The sequence below is a fragment of the Camelina sativa genome, chromosome 9, assembly GCF_000633955.1.
Source record: "Camelina sativa cultivar DH55 chromosome 9, Cs, whole genome shotgun sequence".
Classification (NCBI taxonomy): Eukaryota; Viridiplantae; Streptophyta; class Magnoliopsida; order Brassicales; family Brassicaceae; genus Camelina; species Camelina sativa.
This window is the reverse complement of record NC_025693.1, coordinates 9,348,424-9,355,255: the sequence shown is the minus strand read 5'-3', so window position 1 is coordinate 9,355,255 and position 6,832 is coordinate 9,348,424. Positions and strand designations below refer to the sequence as shown.

The window sequence follows — 6,832 nt, the reverse complement described above, 5'->3', positions numbered from 1 at the left end:
AATACCTTCTACGTTATCTGCAGATGCACAAGATTTTCTACACAAATGTTTGGATATAAATCCCTTCACAAGGTTTGACTCTACAGCTTTGTTGAACCACAAATTTCTATCAACAACTGTACATGATGTTGTTGTCAAAGAAGAGTGAAGTAACGTTGAAGATAACCTGCACAATCATCTCACCAAAGAGCTTCGCTAAGTTCCATTGATAGATGTGGAAGCAAATCCATATTGGACTCTTATTTTTGTTTATAAGTTTACTTAATTATTGTTTCTGAATGTTTAATGTTTGTAAAGTATTCACGTTTTTTTTTTCATGCTCAAAGTAATGGTTTATAAAAACAGATATGTCCAATGTTGTTTTAAGCAAAAAAAAAAAATGTACCTCCATTTACATACGTAGAATAAGTTTTAAGCTCAAAGTAAGAACCAAAAGCTCAAAATAATAATTTTGAAATACCATATAACCGAACCGTGCTCCACTTACATGCTCTGTCTTACGTTTACTAAAGAATTATTTGCCATTACCTTTTTCAAACTGTCTAAACACGAAATAGATCCATTTCCTCTTTTTAACCGCTCAGTTACAAGTTTTCAACCCATCAATATAGCGTCTCTTTTCTTACAATACAAACTATCCCTTATTTCCAGTTTTCTCTCGCACCACCTATCTTCATAGTAAGAAAATATGTATGCTTTACATAATTTTAAATATTTTACATATCTTCTGTAGATTTACAACAAAGAAAATATTTATTTTGCAGAGAATGATCCTATTCATCTACGTCTAAGTGATCTGTACCAAGGCTGTGGAAATGGAAAGTGACAATTCAAACAAAAGGAAAGGGAAGGAGTTGGCATACGTATACACCAGAAAGAGAAAGCAAATCTATAGTGATGGTACAAATATAGTTCTCCATATATTTCACATATCTTCTTCAGTATTATTGACATGGTATGACAATTGCAGAGAATGATCCAACTCATGTGCATCAAAGGCATCCTTACGAAGCTCCCAAAATAAATAGCCAGAATCCTATCAAAAGGAAATGGAATGATGTGTCAATCCTTAACACCAGAAAAGCAAATAAAATCGATGGTAAATTTGTTATTCTGAAATTATTTTGTAAACTAAATTAAAAACAGAGTATCTAATCTAACTCTTTCTATTGAAACTGTTATCCTAAGCAACAGAAAATGCAGTCTCAAGTGCTACCTCCTCTTTTGCGTCGTCCAGATATACTCAATCAAATGAGCCTCTAAGTGACATTACAAACCATAAGTTACCTTTTCTGCTACACAACTCCAGTATATCTTAGTAGTATGAATTCTATAGAAAAATTATTACTATTATAAAAGATTCAAAAACGAAAACGGAAGATGAGCGATGTTATTCAAAACTTTTTATTAAAGTCAGTCTTAATTTAGAATCTTACTTCATTATTAATTACTCAGGTCCATCCAGACGTAGCAGCTCAAATACTCAACAAGTTCAAGGAAACACTCTATCAGATATTAGCCAAATATGTATGCTATACTGTTTATGCAATTTTTACAACATCTTTACGGTTCACAGTATATTTAGTCCTGTTCAAAATGTTGTTACTATTTGACAGGTTATGAAGACTATGGCGATGCAATTTATTTGTGTCAACATTGTAATGCTTTGATGTGGTACAATGAACGTATAAACAAAAGAAGAAATTGTATACCTCCACAGTTTTCACTCTGTTGTATGCACGGAAAAATTGAACTCCCACCCCCTCCTATGTTACCTCCAGTCCTTTTCAACCTAATATTTGGCGTTGACAGTGTTAGCATCAACTTCAGAGAGAACATTACACTACAAGAAATATAGGTTTTGTTAGCTCTTGAGAAATGCTATTATATGTCATTGATAGCAAATTATCAAACGCTATCTCTGCCCCAGCTATAATAGGGTCACACCCTACAATAGCTTTTTTTGACATGCTATTATATGTCGTTCTTTTATAGCACTAATCAAATGCTTTAATATATTTTCTTATAGCTCATAATTTTTGATATATTACATTTTTTTGTAGCAATTTTTATGTGCTACACTATAAAATAATGAATTGCTATATATAAATATATATGTATTAGTAATTCAATTAATTATATGCTGCAAATCTATTTGTTAAAAGCATGTGTCCTTCTATAGATCATTAAAAGATACATAACTGTAATTTTACAAAGTAGTTCATCATTCAAAACCATATGTTTAAACATAGTCGCACAAAACATCATAAGTACTGCAATTGAGATGGACTAACGACGGAGCTGATGCATTGGTTTGCTCTTTCTCGCCCTCCAAGAACATAGGGTCCCATTCCAAGCAATTCCCACTGCCTTCTCCATATCCTCTGTGCTTTCCCCTATACGTTATTCAGTAGATAAACATTGATGAATGTCAAGTTCTTGCTTGTGGCTTTAGTTACCCTTGCATGATCCAGTTCATCTCCTATTCATACATAATAAAAAAAGAAGATGATGCTAAACTGATCCATGTATATAATATAACCAATAAACAATGTCACAGAACATAGTGAAAACTTAAAATCATATCAATGGATCATGTGAAGTTAAGAGATAAACCAAACCTGTTTCTTGCTCAAATCCTATTGTTGTACACTAGCTGAAGGAGTAAACTGGAGCATTAGAAAACCATCTTTTGACAACTTAAAAGCTCCAAACTGTAAAAAAAATAGAAATCAACTGGAAAACTCAAACCATGATTACACGTCTTTGGGATAGAGACGTAAAGACTTACATCTAAACATGTTAACTGCCTGCCTCAATGTCTCCTCCTGCATCAAGTAAGAAAACTCACATCTTGATTTTGGAACTAGTGATCCGCAAATTATAATTGTCAAAGCAAGGACTAGGTAATACTAAACTCTTCCGGAGCTCATCCGCCTTTGGCTTGCTTTATACGGCCACTCGTCTCCGTTTCTTAAGGTAGAGCTGATCCATGATTTTTTAAAGTCAAGAAGTGACCAGTTAGTGACTTAATGCAGCTTTGTTAATTAAGTAGACAACCTACTGAAATTTATTAAATTTAGTAATACTAATATCAAATGAAATATATATGACAGGAATCAGCTTCCAGAACGCCAAACAATGCTAAGAAACAAGCCAAGTCAATAATGAGGCACTTCGTCGAACACTTGGAGGGCATGAAAGCATCATCAGTTTACATAACATAAATCACTTCACAATTTCTAACCCAGGGAGAAAACAAAACATTTTGATGCAAGCTAAATGGCTAACATGATAATAGACATAAGTGGAGGTTAAAAAAAAAAAAGGCACCTGATTAATAATTATAGTCTCCATGAGACATACGAATAGAACAACACTTGTGTCTTTAGTTCTTTTCCAAATCTCCAGTTTCTGAACAACACTTTGTGAACCCAACACGCTTCAGCCTCACAACCAAGAATAGCTTCATCGAAGAGCCCAAATCCTTCATCCCAACCCTCTCAACTCGCATGTGTCTTCAAAATTAGTTCGACGAAATCCTAATTAGTAGTGATAATTAGGATTCAACCCTAATTTCATGAAGTAATAAAGATTCTCAAGAGTACCTGCTTTGTGACACATCATAGATCTAGCGTTTTATCACTATAAGAGGGACTTTTAGACAACATGAGAATTGTCGAAGAAATCAGATCTTGAAGAAGAAGATATCTGATTAATCAAGCGGCACATAATTAGAGAGTAAAAACTTGTTTCATGGGATGAAGAATCTGAAGAGGAAGAGAGCGAGAAAAGCAAAGAGATGAGTATAAGAAAAGGAAAAAAAAGATATAAAAGGTTTTGCTATGAACAAAAAAAAAATTGTTTGGTGGTAAGTGATTTTTAATAAAATTTCGGCTAAGTGTTGAGCGGTACATGAAAATTTTGCTAAGTTTTCGCCGCCATAAGGGATTCTTTAGCTTTTCGTTCTGCTATTATACGACTTAGCGTTTCTAAAATGCTATAATACAGTTGCAAATTTCTGAATATTATCTTTCATAGCACTTGCAAAATTCGAGCTATCTTATTCAGCTATCAATGCCAACTTTTCTTGTAGTGTTAGGGCATGTAATTCCATGTTTGCATTTACTTCTATGGGTGGAGAATTGATGCATCAGTTAACAACGGACGTGGACCTTATATCTTTCGACTTCATGGACAGAACTTTCATCAAATCGGCAGCTTGCTACCTACTCAGGGCACTTCTCCTGCATTTGCCTAGTTGTATATATTTGATAATGAAAATGAAGTAAAAAACATAATAGCAGCTTTCAGGTAAATATGTTAACTAATTCTTAACAGTGCAGCAATATGGATTATATTATTTTACTCTAAACTTTTACGTTAACTATATTAATGTCTTCATTGACTTTTACACTTTCTTTCTTCAATTATGTAGTTCTAAACGAAGAACACCTACCTCAGAATCCAGAGTACTAAGAGCTGATATTGTTGAAGGGAAAAAAGATGCTCAGCTACACGAAGTATAGCTCAATACATGACCACACATCTCAACTTTAAAAATGTATTGTCAACTACACCAAGTAAATGTATTGCATGGTCACATATACCAACTATATGATGACATGTGCTCAACATCACGATCATTTTATTCCGGTACACTGTTTGTTAGAATCCGGCGTTGACCATGTTTGACCGGTGTTGAACAATGTTGACCAACAATTTTATTTTATTTTTTAATTTTATTATAGTATTAGAAAAAAAAACTGTTTTATAGAATGATTTATGGCCTTTAATAATTAACAAAATATCTATATTCATTATAAAGATATATTTTACATTTGTTAATGCAATCAATCTTATAATAGTTTTTTTCAATTGTAAAACTTAACTTTAAATAAATTAAAAATCATTAATATATTTTTCAGATATTAAAACTTTTATTTTACCACATATCCTACTATATTAAATGAGAAGTATAAATTTGAAACTAACCTTATAATTTATGCTGCATATGTTGTGTTTTGAATTTTTAAAAACAAAGATATATTACTCAATCTATGAAGAAAACAATGCGTGTTTTAATGATCCACATCGGTGGATTAGTAAAACTAAATTTATGTGGTTGATAAAATTAATAAATTTTATTTGCTCACAATTACAATATTATAATTAATTTAAAATATTTCACAAAATAATGATGCAAATACAGCAAACAAACAATATAAAATTGTATAATATACATCAAACAAATTAAAATGCTATAATATTCTAAAATAATTAGTATTCAGAAAGATATATGTATATTTACCAAAGAATTACAATATTAAGTAAATACTGTCCATATTTTATTTATTATAACATGAATTTCTGGTTTTAGTTTAAGTTTCAATATCTTAAAAACTGTTAATGATTTATTTTCAGTTTTATTTATGTTTTGAACTTAAAAAAAAAACCTAACTATTATAAGATTGAATGCATTAAACATATATAATATATCTTTATATTGGATATAGATATGTTTTTTTAACCATAAATGATTCAACAAAACAATTTTATTACTTTTGTAAGTATTAAAAAAAAAAATTGATGGTCAACATCAGATATATTTAGTCAACGCCGGATTCTGATAAATAGTGTACCAAAATAAAATGATCATGATGTTGAGCACATGCCATCATATAGTTGGTACATGTGGCCATGCAATACATTTACTTCGTGTAGTTAGCTATACATTTTTAAAGTTGGTATGTGTGGTCATGTATTCAACTATACTTGGTGTAGCTCACTATCTTTTTTCCTTGTTGAAGCAATGAAATCTATGCTAGATGAATGCAATCCATAATGTAAGATACTCCGAACTGCAAGGGATCGTTTTGGGGATTCATTAGAATCATCTAATGTTAATATTGTATTGATTTCTGGCCGTGAAGTCCTTGACAAGACTTATACGCTCCCAACAAGTTCTGAAGTTGCCGCATTATTTGTTGGAGATTTTGACACTGAATTTGATGGTAGAGATATTGTTGTCGAAACAAAGAGTAAGCAATTGGCAAGGGTAAGTGAGCTTCACCCTGCATATCTTCCTTTACAGTATCCTCTTTTGTTTCCATACGGAGAAGATGGTTACCATATAGATCTCCATCTAAAAAAGACGACCACAACATCCAAAAATCCACGGTTTCGAGTAAGTATGCGAGAGTTTTTCGCATATAAAATCATTGAACGTCATGGTCAGTTTAATCCTCTTTTGCATTCTGGGAAACTATTTCAGCAGTTTTTGGTTGATGGATTTACAATGATAGAGGCTGAAAGAATAGGATATCTTAGACTAAATCAAAAGTTATTGCGGGCAGATAAGTACAAAAATGTTGCAGCTTCTGCCACTAATGGAAATCAAGATGCTGATAAGTGCAGCAAGCGAATTCTCTTACCATCAACTTTTGTGGGAGGTGCACGATATATGCAAGAAAAATACAGGGATGCAATGGAAGTTTGCCAAAACCTTGGCTACCCGACTTTGTTCATTACATTCACTTGCAATCCTAAATGGCCAGAGATTACAAGACATCTACAAGCAAGGGCCCTAAAAACAGAAGACAGGGNCTTGACACGTCCGAGGAATCACACATCACAACTTTTAGAGTGGATGAAAATGAACCAACACAATACAGAAGCACAACAACTGACTTACATTGAGTTTCCTAAACACTTTGTTTGGAACAAAACCAAAAGAGAATGGACCAAGCGTAAACGAAATTCAGCTGTTGGTCGGATGCATTTTATCTCACCATCTGCTGGTGATGAGTTTTACATGAGAATCCTTTTAACT

General features: G+C 32.5%; 1 long non-coding RNA gene across 7 annotated transcripts in view; it reads right to left on the bottom strand.

The window, feature by feature from the left end:
- Nucleotides 2,155-6,832, bottom strand: part of LOC104710797 — a 10,063-nt gene continuing 5,385 nt past the window's right edge. Inside the window, exons 5-10 of one of the 7 annotated variants that reach the window (XR_755075.2) lie at nt 3,609-4,247; nt 3,334-3,518; nt 2,919-2,985; nt 2,792-2,828; nt 2,622-2,714; nt 2,155-2,482 (exon numbers count right to left, since the gene is read on the bottom strand). This is a non-coding gene — a long non-coding RNA (uncharacterized LOC104710797). Of the gene's footprint in view, nt 2,483-2,621; nt 2,715-2,791; nt 2,986-3,333; nt 3,543-3,608; nt 4,258-6,832 lie in introns of all 7 variants that reach the window. The other 6 variants (XR_755076.2, XR_755074.2, XR_755073.2 and 3 more) reach the window with 6 other exon arrangements.